The 15,258-nt window shown below is 44.5% G+C and overlaps 1 pseudogene; it reads left to right on the top strand.

The window, feature by feature from the left end:
- Nucleotides 1–7,586: 7,586 nt before the first annotated feature.
- On the top strand, nucleotides 7,587–8,640 carry LOC122689635 (annotated as a pseudogene).
- Nucleotides 8,641–15,258: the final 6,618 nt, after the last annotated feature.

Raw genomic sequence — 15,258 nt, 5'->3', positions numbered from 1 at the left:
GGAACAGTGAAGGGAATCTTAGATTTATGGATTTTATCAGTTTCCTTTTTGAAAAATCAATAGTTTTACTATTCATGAAGGTTTTACTCACTGACTGCTTTTTTCCCCCTCTCAAATCTGTTCTTCCTGTCTTCTGCCCCTTGATCAATGAAAGAGCTTTTCTTCATATTGCTTAGGTCAAGCACCTTGTCATTCTCCTTGACTCCTCCTCCTCATGTCGCACATGAACTCCATCAGCAAATCCTCAGCTCAACATATAAGCAAAGGGCTGCACATCCAGGGACGGGAGGAATTGCTGTGGCCTTCTTTTCAGACAATTCACCACCGTCTGTATGTGGAAATATGAACCAATACCTAGAAGCTGAGTCCCATAAACAGAATATGGACTCATAAAAAGACATGAGCTAAGATATAGAAACAAAGTCAGTATGTAAGGTATGTGCTTACTCAAGGTGTATGAATCCCTTCTAATCCACTAGGGTGAACACAGAATCAAAAATGGGTGTAAAGGAAACATCTGTGGATTTGCAAGGGGTTAGAATTTCAGCTCAGTGTGCTCTCTCCATAGCCTAAGAAGAGTAGAAAATCAAAGGAATCTCCTTTCTACCCCCAGGAGAGTAGAGGAGACAAGAAGCATATAGCCCACAACTTGTTGTGCAAAGCTGGGCAAAGTTTAGATGCAGGATTAGGGTTTTAGACCATTGCTTGGGATCAAGAAAACTTTGTGATTGATGGAGGAAATTTTCACAATTGAGGTATGGGGAAATCATTCTGGCTTTTATGTGATTTAGCTTGAACTTTAGGCTAACGAGAACAGCCTGTCTTATGACCTGTTTATCATGCAGTGTGCATCTGCTTTAGCCATTCCGAAAAGAATTCATTATCCAGAAGTATAGTATGTCCACTTTGAAGGTAGGGATAAATGCTACCCTCTCCTATGATGCTTATGCTAGTATTCCTTTAAAGAGGAATTCCTTCCCAGATATGCTAGTATTCCTTTAAAGAGGAATTCCTTCCCAGATATCAAGGTCCTGCTGATTCACTCTGTAGGTGCTAATCTCTCCCTTTTGAGATCTTGAAGGCATGTACCCCTGCATGTTTCTGCTTCATGGTTCTTTTTCTGAAAAGATACAAAACTGTGATGAGATGCTTCTCTAGCAAAGCTTCTGAGAATTCCTGATAAGCTGTTCCCTCGGCTATACTCCTCAGTTTGGCTCAGAGAACACTCATTTCTATTCCTATTCCTGTTAGAGATTGGTTATTGGCTATTTGTGTTTAATTGATGGTAAACAAGGCATGGCTAGGCACCATCTGAATTAGAAGTGGTAACGTGACAGGGACCAGCGTTCTGAGCAGGTTCCGAATATTGGATCTTGGTTTGGTTCCAGTATGAATGGAAAGGACGACCTCTCCTCCCCCACCCAAAGATTGGTCATCATGGTGATACTTTGTTCTTTGGCAATATCTTTCATTGGAGGCACTATGAACACTCTGAAAACACACCTCTGTGAGGTTATCTACAAGACCTTCTACAACGAACACCCCCAAAAGATGTCCTTTTCATTATAGGGGACTGGAATGCAAAAGTAGGAAGTCAAGAAACACCTGGAGTAACAGGCAAATTTGGCCTTGGAGTACAGACTGAAGCAGGGCGAAAGCTAATAGAGTTCTGCCAAGAGAACGCACTGGTCATAGCAAACACCCTCCGCCAACAATACAAGAGGAGACTCAACATATGGACCTCACTAGATGGTCAATGCCAAAATCAGATTGATTATATTCTTTGCAGCCAAAGATGGAAAGGCTCTATACAGTCAGCAAAAATAAGACCAGGAGCTAACTGTGGCTCAGATCATGAACGCCTTATTGCCAAATTCAGACTGAAATTGAAGAAAGTGGGGAAAACCACTAGACCATTCAGGTATGACCGAATACAGTGGAAGTGAGTAGTAGATTGAAGGGACTAGATCTGATAGACAGAGTGCCTGATGAACTATGGACGGAGCTTCGTGACATTGTACAGGAGACAGGAATCAAGACCATCCCAGGAAAAAGAAATGCAAAAGAGCAAAATGGCTGTCTGAGGAGGCCTTACAAATAGCTGTGAAAAGAAGAGAATCGAAAAGCAACGGAGAAAGGGAAAGCTATACCCATTTGAATGCTGAGTACCAAAGAAGAGCAAGGAGAGATAAGAAAGCCTTCCTCAGCCATCAATGCAAAGAAATAGAGTGGGAAAGACTAGAGATCTCTTCAAGAAAATGAGAGATACCAAGGGATCATTTCATGCAAATATGGGCTCATAAAGGACAGAAATGGTATGGACCTAACAGAAGCAGAAGATATTAAGAAGAGGTGGCAATTAGTAAATTCAAAACAAAATTGAAATCGTTCCAGTCATCTTTTCTGACCACAGTGCAGTAAGATTAGATCTCAGTTATAGGACAAAAACTCTTAAAAATTCCAACATATGGAGGCTAAGTAACACACTTCTGAATAACCAACAAATGATAGAAGAAATAAAAAAAGAATACAAAATATGGGTAGAAACAAATGTAAATGAAAACACAACAACCCAAAACCCATGGGACACTGTAAAAGCAGTGCAAAGGTGGTTCATAGCAATACAGGCTTACCTCAAGAAACAAGAAAAAAATCAAATAAATAACCTAACTCTACACCTAAATCAACTAGAGAAGGAGGAAACGAAGAACCCCATGGTTAGCAGAAGGAAAGAAATCTTAAAAATTAGGGGAGAAATAAATGCAAAAGAAACAAAAGAGACCATAGCAAAAGTCAACAAAGCTAAAAGCTGGTTTTTTGAAAGGATAAATAAAATTGACAAACCGTTAGCCAGACTCATCAAGAAAGCAAGGGAGAAGAATCAAATCCCGAAAATAAGAAATGAAAATGGAACCATCTCAACAGACAACACAGAAATTCAAAGGCTCATAAGAGACTACTACCAGTAGCTATATGCCAATAAAATGGATAACTTGGAAGAAATGGACAAATTCCTAGAAAAGTATAACTTTCCAAAACTGAGCCAGGAAAAAATAGAAGATCTTAACAAGCACAGAAATCAAAACTGTAATCAGAAAACTTCCAGCAAACAAAAGCCCAGGACCAGATGGCTTCACAACTGAATTCTACCAAAAATTTAGGGAAGAGCTAACACCTATCTTACTCCAACTCTTCCAGAAAATTGCAGAAGAAGGAAAACTTCCAAACTCACTCTATGTGGCCACCATCACCCTAACACCAAAACCGGACAATGATGCCACAAAAAAAGAAAACTACAGGCCAATAACACTGATGAACATAGATGCAAAACTCCTTAACAAAATTTTAGAAAACAGAACCCAACAACATATTAAAAAGATCATACATCATGACGAAGTGTGCTTTATCCCAGGAATGCAAGGATTCTTTAATATCTGCAAATCAATCGATGTAATACACCACATGGACAAATTGACAGATGAAAACCATATGATTATCTCAAGAGATGCCGAAAAAGCCTTTGACAAAATTCAACATCCATTTATGATAAAAACTCTCCAGATGGCAGGAATAGAAGGATCATACCTCAACATAATGAAAGCTATATATGACACACCCACAGCAAACATTATCCTCAATGGTGAACAATTCAAAGCATTTCCCCTGAAGTCAGGAACAAGGCAAGGGTGCCCACTCTCACCACTACTATTCAACATAGTTTTGGAAGTCTTGGCCACAGAAATCAGAGCAGAAGAAGAAATAAAAGGAATCCAGAGAGGAAAAGAAGAAGTAAAACTCTCACTGCTTGCAGATGACATGAACCTCTACATAGAAAACCCTAAAGACTCTGCCAGAAAATTACTAGAGCTGATCAAGGAATATAGTAAAGTTGCAGGATATAAAATTAACACACAGAAATCCCTTGCATTCCTATACACTAACCATGAGAAAACAGAAAGAGAAATTAAGGAAACAATACCATTCACCATTGCAACGAAAAGAATAAAATTCCTGCGGATATATCTACCTAAAGAAACAAAAGACCTATATAGAGAAAATTATAAATCACTGATAAAAGAAATCAAAGAGGACAGAAATAGATGGAGAAATACACCGTGTTCATGGATTGGAAGAATCAATATTGTGAAAATGAGTATATTAGCCAAAGCAATCTATAGATTCAATGCACTCCTTATCAAGCTACCAAAGGTACTTTTCACAGAACGAGAACAAATCATTTCTCGATTTGTATGGAAATACAAAAAACCTCGAATAGTCAAAGCAATCTTGTGAAAGAAGGATGGAACTGGAGAAATCAACCTGCTTGGCATCAGGCTCCACTACAAAGCCACAGTCATCTAGACAGTATGGGACTGGCACAAAGACAGAACGATAGATCAATGGAACAAAATAGAAAACCCAGAGATAAATCCACGTACCTATGGACTCCTTATCTTCGACAAAGGAGGCAAGAATATACAATGGAGAAAAGACAACCTCTTTAACAAGTGGTCCTGGGAAAACTGGTCAACCACTTGTAAAAGAATGAAACCAGAACACTTTCTAACAGCATACACAAAAGTAAACTCAAAATGGATGAAAGATGTAAATGTAAGACCAGAAACTATAAAACTCCTAGAGGAGAACATAGGCAAAACACTCTCCGACATCAATCACAGCAAGATCCTCTATGACCCACCTCCCAGAATATTGGAAATGAAAGCAAAAATAAACAAATGGGACCTGATGAAACTTAAAAGCTTTTGCACAACAAAGGAAACTCTAAGCAAGGTAAAAAGACAGCCTTCAGAATGGGAGAAAATAATAGCAAATGAAGCAACAGACAAAGAATTAATCTCAAAAATGTAGAAGCAACACCTGCACCTCAATTCCTGAAAAACAAACGACCCAATCAAAAAATGGGCCAGAGAAATAAACAGACATTTCTCCAAAGAAGACATACAGATGGCTAACACACACATGAAAAGATGCTCAACAACACCCATTATTAGAGAAATGCAAATCAAAACCACAGTGAGGTACCATTTCATGCCAGTCAGAATGGCTGCTATCCAAAAGTCTACAAGCAATAAATGCTGGAGACGGTGTGGAGAAAAGGGAACCCTCTTACACTGTTGGTGGGAATGCAAACTAGTAGAGCCACTGTGGAGAATAGTGTGGAGATTCCTTAAAAACCTGGAAATAGAATTGCCATATGACCCTGCAATCCCACTCCTGGGCATACACACCAAGGAAACCAGAACTGAAAGAGACACGTGTACCCCAATGTTCATCGCAGCACTGTTTATAATAGCCAGGACATGGAAGCAACCTAGATGCCCATCAGCAGACGAATGGATAAGAAAGCTGTGGTACATATGCACAATGGAATATGACTCAGCCACTAAAAAGAATACATTTGAATCAGTTCTAATGAGGTGGATGAAACTGGAGCCCATTATACAGAGTGAAGTAGGCCAGAAAGAAAAACATCAATCCAGTGTACTAACACATATATATGGAATTTAGAAAGATGGTAACGATAACCCTATATGCAAGACAGAAAAAGAGACACGGATGTATAGAACAGACTTTTGGACTCTGGGAGAAGGCGAGGGGGGGATGATCTGAGAGAATAGCATTGAAACATGTATATTATCAATTGTGAAACAGATCACCAGTCCAGGTTTGATGCCTGAGACAAGTGCTCCGGGCTGGCGCACTGGGATGACCCAGAGGGATGGGATAGGGAGGAAGGTGGGGGGGGGGATTCAGGAAGGGGAACACATGTAAATCCATGGCTGATTCATATCAATGTATGGCAAAAACCACTAGAATATTGTAAAGGAATTAGCCTCCAACTAATGTAAATCAATAAAAAACAATAACAATAAAATAAATAAAAAAAAAGAAGAGGTTGCAAGAATACACAGAAGAACTGTACAAAAAAATATCTTCACGACCCAGATAATCACGATGGTGTGATCACTCACACTCACCTAGAGCCATACACCCTGGAATGTGAAGTCAAGTGGGCCTTAGGAAGCATCACTACAAGCAAAGCTAACGGAGGTGATGGAATTTCAGTTGAGCTATATCAAATCCTAATAGATGATGCTGTGAAAGTGCTGCACTCAATATGCCAGTAAATTTGGAAAACTCGGCAGTGGCCACAGGACTGGAAAAGGTCAGTTTTCATTTCAATCCCAAAGAAAGGCAATGCCAAAGAATGCTCAAACGACCGCACGATTGCCCTCATCTCACACACTAGTAAAGTAATGCTCAGAATCCTCAAAGCCAGGCTTCAGCACTACATGAACCGTGAACTTCCAGATGTTCAAGCTGGTTTTAGAACAGACAGAGGAACCAGAGATCAAACTGCCACCATCTCCTGGATCATTGAAAAAGCAAGAGAGTTCCAGAAAAACATCTATTTCTGCTTTATTGACTATGCCAAAGCCGTTGACTGTGTGGATCACAATAGACTGTGGAAAATACTGAAGGAGATGGGAATACCAGACCACCTGACCTGCCTCTTGAGAAACCTGTATGCAGGTCAGGAAGCAACAGTGAGAACTCGACATGGAACAACAGACTGATTCCAGATAGGAAAAGCAGTACGCCAAGGCTGTATATTGTCACCCTGCTTATTTAACTTATATGCAGAGTACATCATGAGAAACACTGGGCTGGAGGAAGCACAAGCTGGAAACAAGATTGCTGGGAGAAATATCAATCACCTCAGATATGCAGATGACACCACCCTTGTGGCAGAAAGTGAAGAAGAACTAAAGAGCTTCTTGATGAAAGTCAAAGAGGAGAGTGAAAAAGTTGGCTTAAAGCTCACCATTCAGAACACTAAGATCATGGCATCCGGTCCCATCACTTCATAGGAAATAGATGGGGTCGATCGAATCAGTGGCTGACTTTATTTTTTGGGGCTCCAAAATCACTGCAGATGGTGATTGCAGCCATGAAATTAAAAGACGCTTACTCCTTGGAAGGAAAGTTATGACCAAACTAGACGGCATATTAGAAAGCAGAGACGTTACTTTGTCAACAAAGGTCCGTCTAGTCAAGGCTATGGTTTCTCCAGTGGTCATGCACGGATGTGAGAGTTGGACTATATTGGACTCTGTGGGAGAATGCGAGGGTGAGATGTTTCGAGAGAACAGTATCGAAACATGTATATTATCTAGGGTGAAACAGATCACCAGCCCAGGCTGGATGCATGAGACAAGGGCTCGGGCCTGGTGCACTGGGAAGACCCAGAGGAATCTGGTGGAGGGGGAGGTGGGACGGGGGATCGTGATGGGGAATACGTGTAAATCCATGGCTGATTCATGTCAATGTATGACAAAAACCACTACAATATTGTAAAGTAATTAGTCTCCAACTAATAAAAATAAATGGAAAATAAAAAAATTAATAAAACTATTGGTCTGTACATCCTTCAAAAAAAAAGGAAGAAAGAAAGCTGAGCGGCCAGCCGCTGTCCCGCGCATCCTCGCGCGGCCGGCCTGGCGGGCGGAAGCGCCAGCGCACGGTGGGGCTGACGCGCGGAGCCGGCCGACAGCAGCGCCACCATGCCCGCGGACCACCGCCGCATCCCTGGGCCGAGGAGTCGCAGCCGCCGCAGCTGGACGCGGCCGGCGAGGGCGAGGCGCCGGCCCCTCGCGACCCGGCGCGGCTGCGGCCGGTGTACGCGCGCGCATGGCTGCTGAGCTAGGCTAAGGGTTCGGCCTACTTGGAGGCAGGGGGCCCCAAGGTGCTGTGCGCCGAGTTGGGCCCGCGCCAGGCCGAGGGCGGCGAGCGCGGCGGCTGCCTGGCCAGGGCGGGCTGCGAGGCCCCCGCGGCGCTGAGCGGCCGCCTGCTCTGCGACTTCCGCCGCGCGCCCTTCTCGGGCCGCCGGCGCCGTGTCGCGCCGGGCGGCGGTGAGGAGCGCGAGCTGGCGCGGGCGCCGCAGGAGTCGCTCGAGCCGGCCGTGCGCCTGGGCCGCTACCCGCGCGCGCAGCTCGAGGTGTGGGCGCTGCTGCGGGGGTACGGCGGCTCGCGCTGGCCGCCCCGCTCACTGCCGCCGCGCTCGCCCTGGCCGACGCGTGCGTCGAGATGTACGACCTGGTGGTGGGCTGCGGCCTGAGCCGCGCGCCGGGGCCCGCGCCCGCCTGGCTGCTGGACCCCACGCTGCTGGAGGAGGAGCGCGCCGCCGCTGGCCTCACCGTTTGGCGCTCGTGGCGGTGCTCAAGCAGGTGGCCGGGCTGCTGGGCAGCGGGGAGGGCGGCCCGACCGAGAGCTGGGCGGAGGCCGTGCCCCTGGGGTTCGAGGGCTGCCAGCGCCTCTACCCCGTTCTCCAGCAGTGCTTGGTGCGGGCCGCCCGCCGGAGGGGTGCCGCCGCGCCCCTCTGAGCCCGAGACCCGAGTAACGACGGACGCCGAGGACCGAGCCGCCGCTGCCGCCACAAGGACCCGCGCTGTCGGCCTGCAGACTGCGTGCGCCGAACTGCAGCTGAGACCTGGGAGCACCGCAGAGGGTCTGCCGAGGCGTGCTCAGAATAGCTGTGTTGGAGCGATTCTTTCCAGACTGCTTCGTTAAAGAAACCTTTCTAATTGAGTTGACTCCCAGCCACGACCCAGTTGAAGGAACCTGTTGGAAAGGACTTCCGCTGGACTCATCGGGAAACCTGGAGCTGTTGTCCTGCAAGGGATGGACCCTATCCAGGCCAGCCGGGGACTCTCTCCTGAATAACTGGGCTGCTTTTGAGAGCGGGAACAAGGGGGCTGTGCCTTCCACGTACATCTGAGCCCAAACAAAAGCGCTTATAATCGGAAACATTCTTCTGTCGTTTTTGGTACCGACTTTAATGAGTAAGGCTCTTCCGAGCTGGGGAGTGTGTTCTCAGGGCTTGGGCCAAGCATTATCTTTCATGTGTCCTGGTGTCGCCGGTCCACCAGCGAGACGGCACCTGAACTGCCAGGAGTGAGAGTTTCTGGATGCTGGAGATGGAGTCTGGCCATTCTGTAGGGCAGAGGGGTCTCTCTGACCACGAAGGTGGGTTCTGCCGTGAGTGGCTCCTGAGCCCTGCAGGTCTGTGCTCAGGTCTGAATTGGCAAAAGGGCCGCCTGGGGTCCTCCCTGCACCAGCTTGGTGTGACCTGAGCGTGTGTGTCTCAGGGGCCTGCTCAGCTCTAGGAAAGGCTGGCTTGAGGCAGCTGAGAGACCAGAATGAGGCCTGGGGACCACACCAAGAACCCCTGACCAGGGGAAAAACACAAACTTTATTTGCCCCCAGTGACATAATATATAATTCCAAAGCAGATCTGCAATATCTAGAATCACAGCAGCAAGGAACAAGACAGAAACAAGGCACCTACAGGACCGAGGCCGAGCCTGCTGGGCGAGGGGCTGGGAGGCCATGAAGTCAGAAGAAGGCAACTGGAACTGAAGAAGGGTTAGCCCAGCTTCAAAGTGGCCACGTGGAAAAACAGGGCAGAGACCTGTGGGAAGGGGCCAGTTACATCCCATTAGATGGACATTTACAAAACCCTATCAACCCCCAGATGAGAGTCTTCCACATGAGATGGGAGGCAAACCACACACCATATATGCAGTTCTGTGTCACTGAAGAAACCCAAGTTTAAAAATCTATGTTACTCGTGTATTACCATATGTGAAATAGATGACCAGTCCAAGTTCGATGCATGAAACAGGGCACTCAAAGCCAGTGCACTGGGACAACCCAGAGGGATGTGATGGGGAGGGAGGTGGGAAGGGGGTTCGGGATGGGGGTCACAGGTACACCTGTGGCTGATTCATGTCAATGTATGGCAAGAGCCACCAGAATAGTAAACTAATTAGCATCCAAGTAACATAAATTAGTTAACAAGAACAACAACAAAATAAATCTGAGTGCCAAAGAATTGATGATTTTGAACTGTGGTATTGGAGGAGACTCTTGAGCATCCCTTGGACTGCAAGGAGATCCAACCAGTCCATCCTAAAGGAGATCAGTCCTGAGTATTCACTGGAAGGACTGATGTTGAAGCTGAAACTCCAATTTGGCCACCTGATTCGAAGAGCTGACTCATTTGAGAACACTTGATGCTGGGAAAGATTGAGGACAGGAGGAGAAGGGGACAACAGAGGATGAGATGGTTGGATGGCATCACTGACTCAATGGCCATGGGTTTGGGTAGACTCCAGCACTTGGTGATGGACAGGGAGGCCTGGAGTGCTGTGGTTCATGGGGTCGCAAAGAGTCGGACACGACTGAGTGGCTGAACTGAACTGAACTGAGGTTATCTATACTATTATCCCACTGGAAATTCCTTCATATTGTGAACAATGATTCGTCAGAACAAAATGGTTCACTGAGAATCTTAGGATATAGACTCAGAGTGGCCTTGGATGTCTTCTAGTGCTATAGCCTGAGTTGCATAGCCAGTCCTCACCCCAAATTAGTCTTTTCAAGACTTAACTCTAATGTGATTGTATTTGAAGATAGAAAGTTTTGGAGATGAATTTAAAAGAGGTCGTGAGGGGTGAGTCTTAATTCAACAGGATCAATGGCCTTAGAAGAAGAGGAAAAGAGAGAGAGATATCTCTTTCTGCCCACACACACTGAGGAAAAGCCATGTGAGGACATAGGGAGAAGGCAATCATATGCTGCTGCCTTAAACTTGGAGTTAACAGCCTCCAAATCTGTGAGAAATAGATTTCTGTAGTTTAAGCTACCTAGTCTATGATCCTTTTTTTGGACAATCTGAGCTAAGACACCTAATCTAGGGTTTTCTTAGCTGTGATCTGGAAAATGCTGTTCTGCCTGGACTGTTAGTAGGTGTTGGTTCTATGGTCAAACGCCTTTGAGAATGTTGCATACTATTAATATCTATTGATAGTTCACTACTTACATTAGACTCTTGAAGGCTTTCAGAGCCCTAGAATGAGGAAACCTGGTTACCATTGTGGAAGGAGCACCTTTTAACATCTACATCACAGATTTCTTACATGGGGCCTGTGGAAGTCCTGGGGATTGCTTCTGTTCTTGTTTCACACCTATCCAGGCCTTGACTTTGCTAACTCCACAGCTACTGAACCAGAATATCTAGGGGCAGAGTGCCCCAGATTACGAATGACTAAAAGCAGATAGATTTTTGAGGAGCTGAGTTTGGGAACTACTATTCCAGAACAACACTCTCGTGTTATAGGTGAGGAATTTAAGATCCTTGGAGAGAAATTGCTTGCCCAAGCATGAGTGCAGAGCAAATATTTGGACCATTTCCCCCTCCACTATAAATAACCACTGGGGTTTTTGATAGTTCTCCCAGCAATCGTGTTTCCAGCTTGTGCTTCATCCAGCCTGGCATTTCCCATGATGTACTCTGCCTGTAAGTTAAATAAGCAGGGTGACAATATACAGGCTTGCTGCACACCTTTGCGAATTTTGAACCAGTCCTTTGTTCCATGTCTGGTTCTAACTGTTGCTGCTTGACCTGCATACAGATTTCTCAGAAAACAGGTAAAGTGGTTTGATATTCTCATCTCTTTAAGAGTTTTCCACAGTTTGCTGTGATCCACACAGGCAAAGGCTTTAGCATAATCAATGAAGCAGAAGTAGATGTGTTTTTTTTTTTTTTTTTGGAATTCCCTTGCTTTTTGTGTGATCCAGTGGATGTTGGCAATTTGATCTCTGGTTTCTCTGCCTTTTCTAAATCCAGCTTGAACATCTGGAAGTTCTCGATTCACACACTGCTGAAGCCTAGCTTGAAGGATTTTAAGTATAACCTTGCTATCATGTGAAATGAGTGCACTTGTGCGGTAATTTGAAAGTTCTTTGGCATTGCCTTTCGTTGGGAGTGCTGGATGTCAATTATATCGCAATAAAACCTGGGGGGGGAAAGGACCAAGGTATCCAGCAGACGAATTTTTGTGTCTTAGTTGAAAATTCCCTAGAGAATGATGACTTCTGAAATCAATACTAAGTCATAAGAAAAGTAGATGGTTGAAGGAAACTAGTGCCTAGATGCTAATACCCTTTCCCTTGAGATGGTACCTATGGAACCCAGGGAGGGGAGAGAGAGAGGGAAAAAAAGAACTCAGGGACCAATCAAGTGGCATGTTTCAATCCTGCCTCTCAGCACGTAGCCTCTAATTCAGCTTAAATTGGGAAACAGAATCTCACAAGCAGCACAGTTATGGAGACTGATGAAGCGACCCAGAGTGGACTTCCTTCCTTTGAATGGACTCCATGGGGGACTGGAGCTTTGGTACCAGCAGCTGCCCCTTGGGCCCTTCCTCCTCCTCAGCGAGTGCAGACGAATTTGGGTAAGTCTCTCCTGGTTCTTGAATCTCCCATATTGATTGAGATTCTGAGTTTTATTTGGTGGTGGAGCAGGTTACCTGCCCCCTCCTAGTAGGAAAGATACTAGGCGGAGCCCAGTTGAAACATCTTGGGGATACCCACTCCCGGTCTAGACACTGAGTGGGGCTCACTTGAAAGATACCGAGGAATTCCAACCCAGTCAAAAGATGCTAGGTGGGGGGCTGGCTGAAAGATGCCAGGAGAATTTCCCACCCAGTGGAAAGGTACTGGGTGGGGGGGCTCGATTGGGAAAACATCAAGGAATACCCAGGACTTGGCTGAAAGATGCCAAGGTCACTCCATTGGAGGGGACTGAATGGTCTTGGCTGAGGGTTTAAGTAAGAGGCTGATCTGACACTTTTCCTCAATTTGACTGCCTTTATAGAATTTGTCAGGATAAAAGTGAGGAAAATACATGAGAGCTTTGCTCTGAAGAAAAGGGATCAGACTCCTCCCAGCCGGTTTCGGTTTTCTCAGGTGACTGAGAAATTTATGGGAGTGGTGGAGGCCTAGTCCTCATACCGTGCAGTGGGCCCATAGGGAAACCCACTCATTAATTAAAATACTTGCTCGTCCGGGGATCCCACATAAGAACTGGCCATTCAGCGACCTGAGCAGCCGTAATGGTCTTAGATTGCTGGAGGCAGAATCCGAGACACATAAAGACAAGCTGAAGTGACTCTGGGGTAACTCCTGAAAGAGTTAGGCTCACAAGCAGCACATGGGCCCACTACACAAGTTCACTAGTGATCTCTCAACAGAAATAAAGGGGTGCCAGAAAGTCAGCCTCTAACTCTCTAGCCAGTTTCATGTACAATACATATGGAGCTCATAGTTGCAACAACCTAATTAATTGGAGAAATTCTACTAAGAGAGAGCTCAACCTAAAATGGCCAAACTTGGGTTCTTTTGATAGTCTAAAATTGGTATTTTTACATGCACAATTAGAAAAGGCCGGCTGTGCTTTGACTGCTTTCTAGCAGCTTCTAAAACCAGAAATGATAGAGCAACTTCTTCCCAGAAAATCAACAAGAAATTGCTTGAATCTATCAGAATTAAAAGGCTGCTAGGACTGACTTTGCCAGCTTGCAGGTCTAATTGAACTGGGAAGTCACATTTGGCATTTATGCCATTTGGCTTTTCATTTTGTGGCATCCCTTTACCATCTTTTTGGGGCACTCTTGCCACTTGGCTTTTGATTTCCGGGCATCTCTTTGCCTTTTGTTTCATTTGGAGTGTGACTCCTGGCTGGTGAAGTTCTCGTTTGGTTTGGTTTGTTGGTTTGGTTTGAGTGCACAGACATCTGATACAAACTGTTTGAGCTAATATGTGAATTAAGGTTCCACACCCGACCTGGGAACCCTTTGGGAAAATATTTTTAAATGATTGGTTAATCTATAGCTATGATCCAATGGCAAGAAAAATGGCCTGAAACTATTAGATCTTTATTGACATAGGATAGGAAAATGAACTGAAGTTCCCTTATGTCCAGGACTTCCTCCTGTAATCAACAGCCTGTGGCTGATTAAACCAAGACCCCTACTTCCCCAGAGGGACAGTCCTTGCTGGGACCAATCTGCCCTTGTCATCAGGGCCAAGTTGAGCACTATCTGGTCTAAATTTCGGCTATAAAACTATGGTCACAAAAAAAGAATACAATTTTTGACAATGTGGTCACAATATTCTTTAGAGTCCAGAGGAAGCTTGAAGAAAAAAATATCTTTTTAAGAATTGTTGTCCCGAGGAAATAAGTCCTTCTATACCTTTAGACCAGATGTCTCTGGATCTAGACCATGTCTAATTCCTGAAACCAAAAGGAACAAAAGGAGAACAAAGCCTTTTAAAATCTTACTCCAACCATTTTTTATGCATAACTAAGTTTGGAAAACAAAGCTATAGGGTCTCTTGTGTCTGTTTTGGATGTATGTATGTCTCAGTGTGTGTCTTTGTTTCTTTTGATAATATTGCTGATTGCTGAGATCAGTTTGTAAATGAGCTCTAATCTGATTGGCCTTAAAGAAAAAGTAAAACTCAATCCAATTGTTTGGTTGTGGCCAATTACCTTTGTCTAGTACTTCTGGGTTACCTTGGTGGATTTCTGTTCTCTAGGAACACCCACTAGGAAATTTATTTTAGATGAGTGTTCAGTCCTGTTCTAGCTTCATGATATTACTAGATGGGATTCTCTCACCTGGCCAATTAATGATACCTGCTCTGGGGGTGCTGGCCATAGATTTAAGTTTTCTCTTAGGGTCATTTAAACTCAATCAGAGTGATGAGCTAAGTCTCTATTAAAAAAATTAACCTCTCATCTATGAAAAGGTAAAGTCCCACAATTATGGAGTGGATCTACGTGGTTAATATCAGGCTATGGTCATTTAAAAGCTCCTCTATGTTGAGAAGTGTTAAATCATACTAAAACTGATCCACCTGGTACTCATGAGACAAGCCTGGGTGCTTTCTGAACTATGTCTATTATTACCCTTAGAGAGGGTGATTGGTATGGAACTCAGTGGAATTGTGGAACTAATTTATGGCCTTCACATCTACAGGGATGGATATGAAGGTGTAGCCTGGGATTCCCATGAATTTAAGGTCATACATGATAATGAATTAGAGGTAACCCTAACCAATCTACCATTGGTATGATCGCAATGGGTCAAAATGTGTATTCTACTGGTATGACCATTTAGCAGCTTGCGTGTGTGTGTGTGTGTGCATGTGCCTTCAATGGGGTTGGAGGATGTAATTGACCATATCTATGCCTTAACAACTTTCATAAGCTTTAAGTGATAGTAATTGGGCTATTAGCTTATTTTTATTATTATTAGATTTTTTCCATTTATTTTTATTTGTTGGAGGCTAATTACTTTACAGTATTGTAGTGGTTTTTGTCATACA

The sequence above is a fragment of the Cervus elaphus genome, chromosome X (assembly GCF_910594005.1).
Source record: "Cervus elaphus chromosome X, mCerEla1.1, whole genome shotgun sequence".
In the NCBI taxonomy this organism is placed as follows: domain Eukaryota; kingdom Metazoa; phylum Chordata; class Mammalia; order Artiodactyla; family Cervidae; genus Cervus; species Cervus elaphus.
This window is presented reverse-complemented; position numbering and strand designations above follow the sequence as displayed.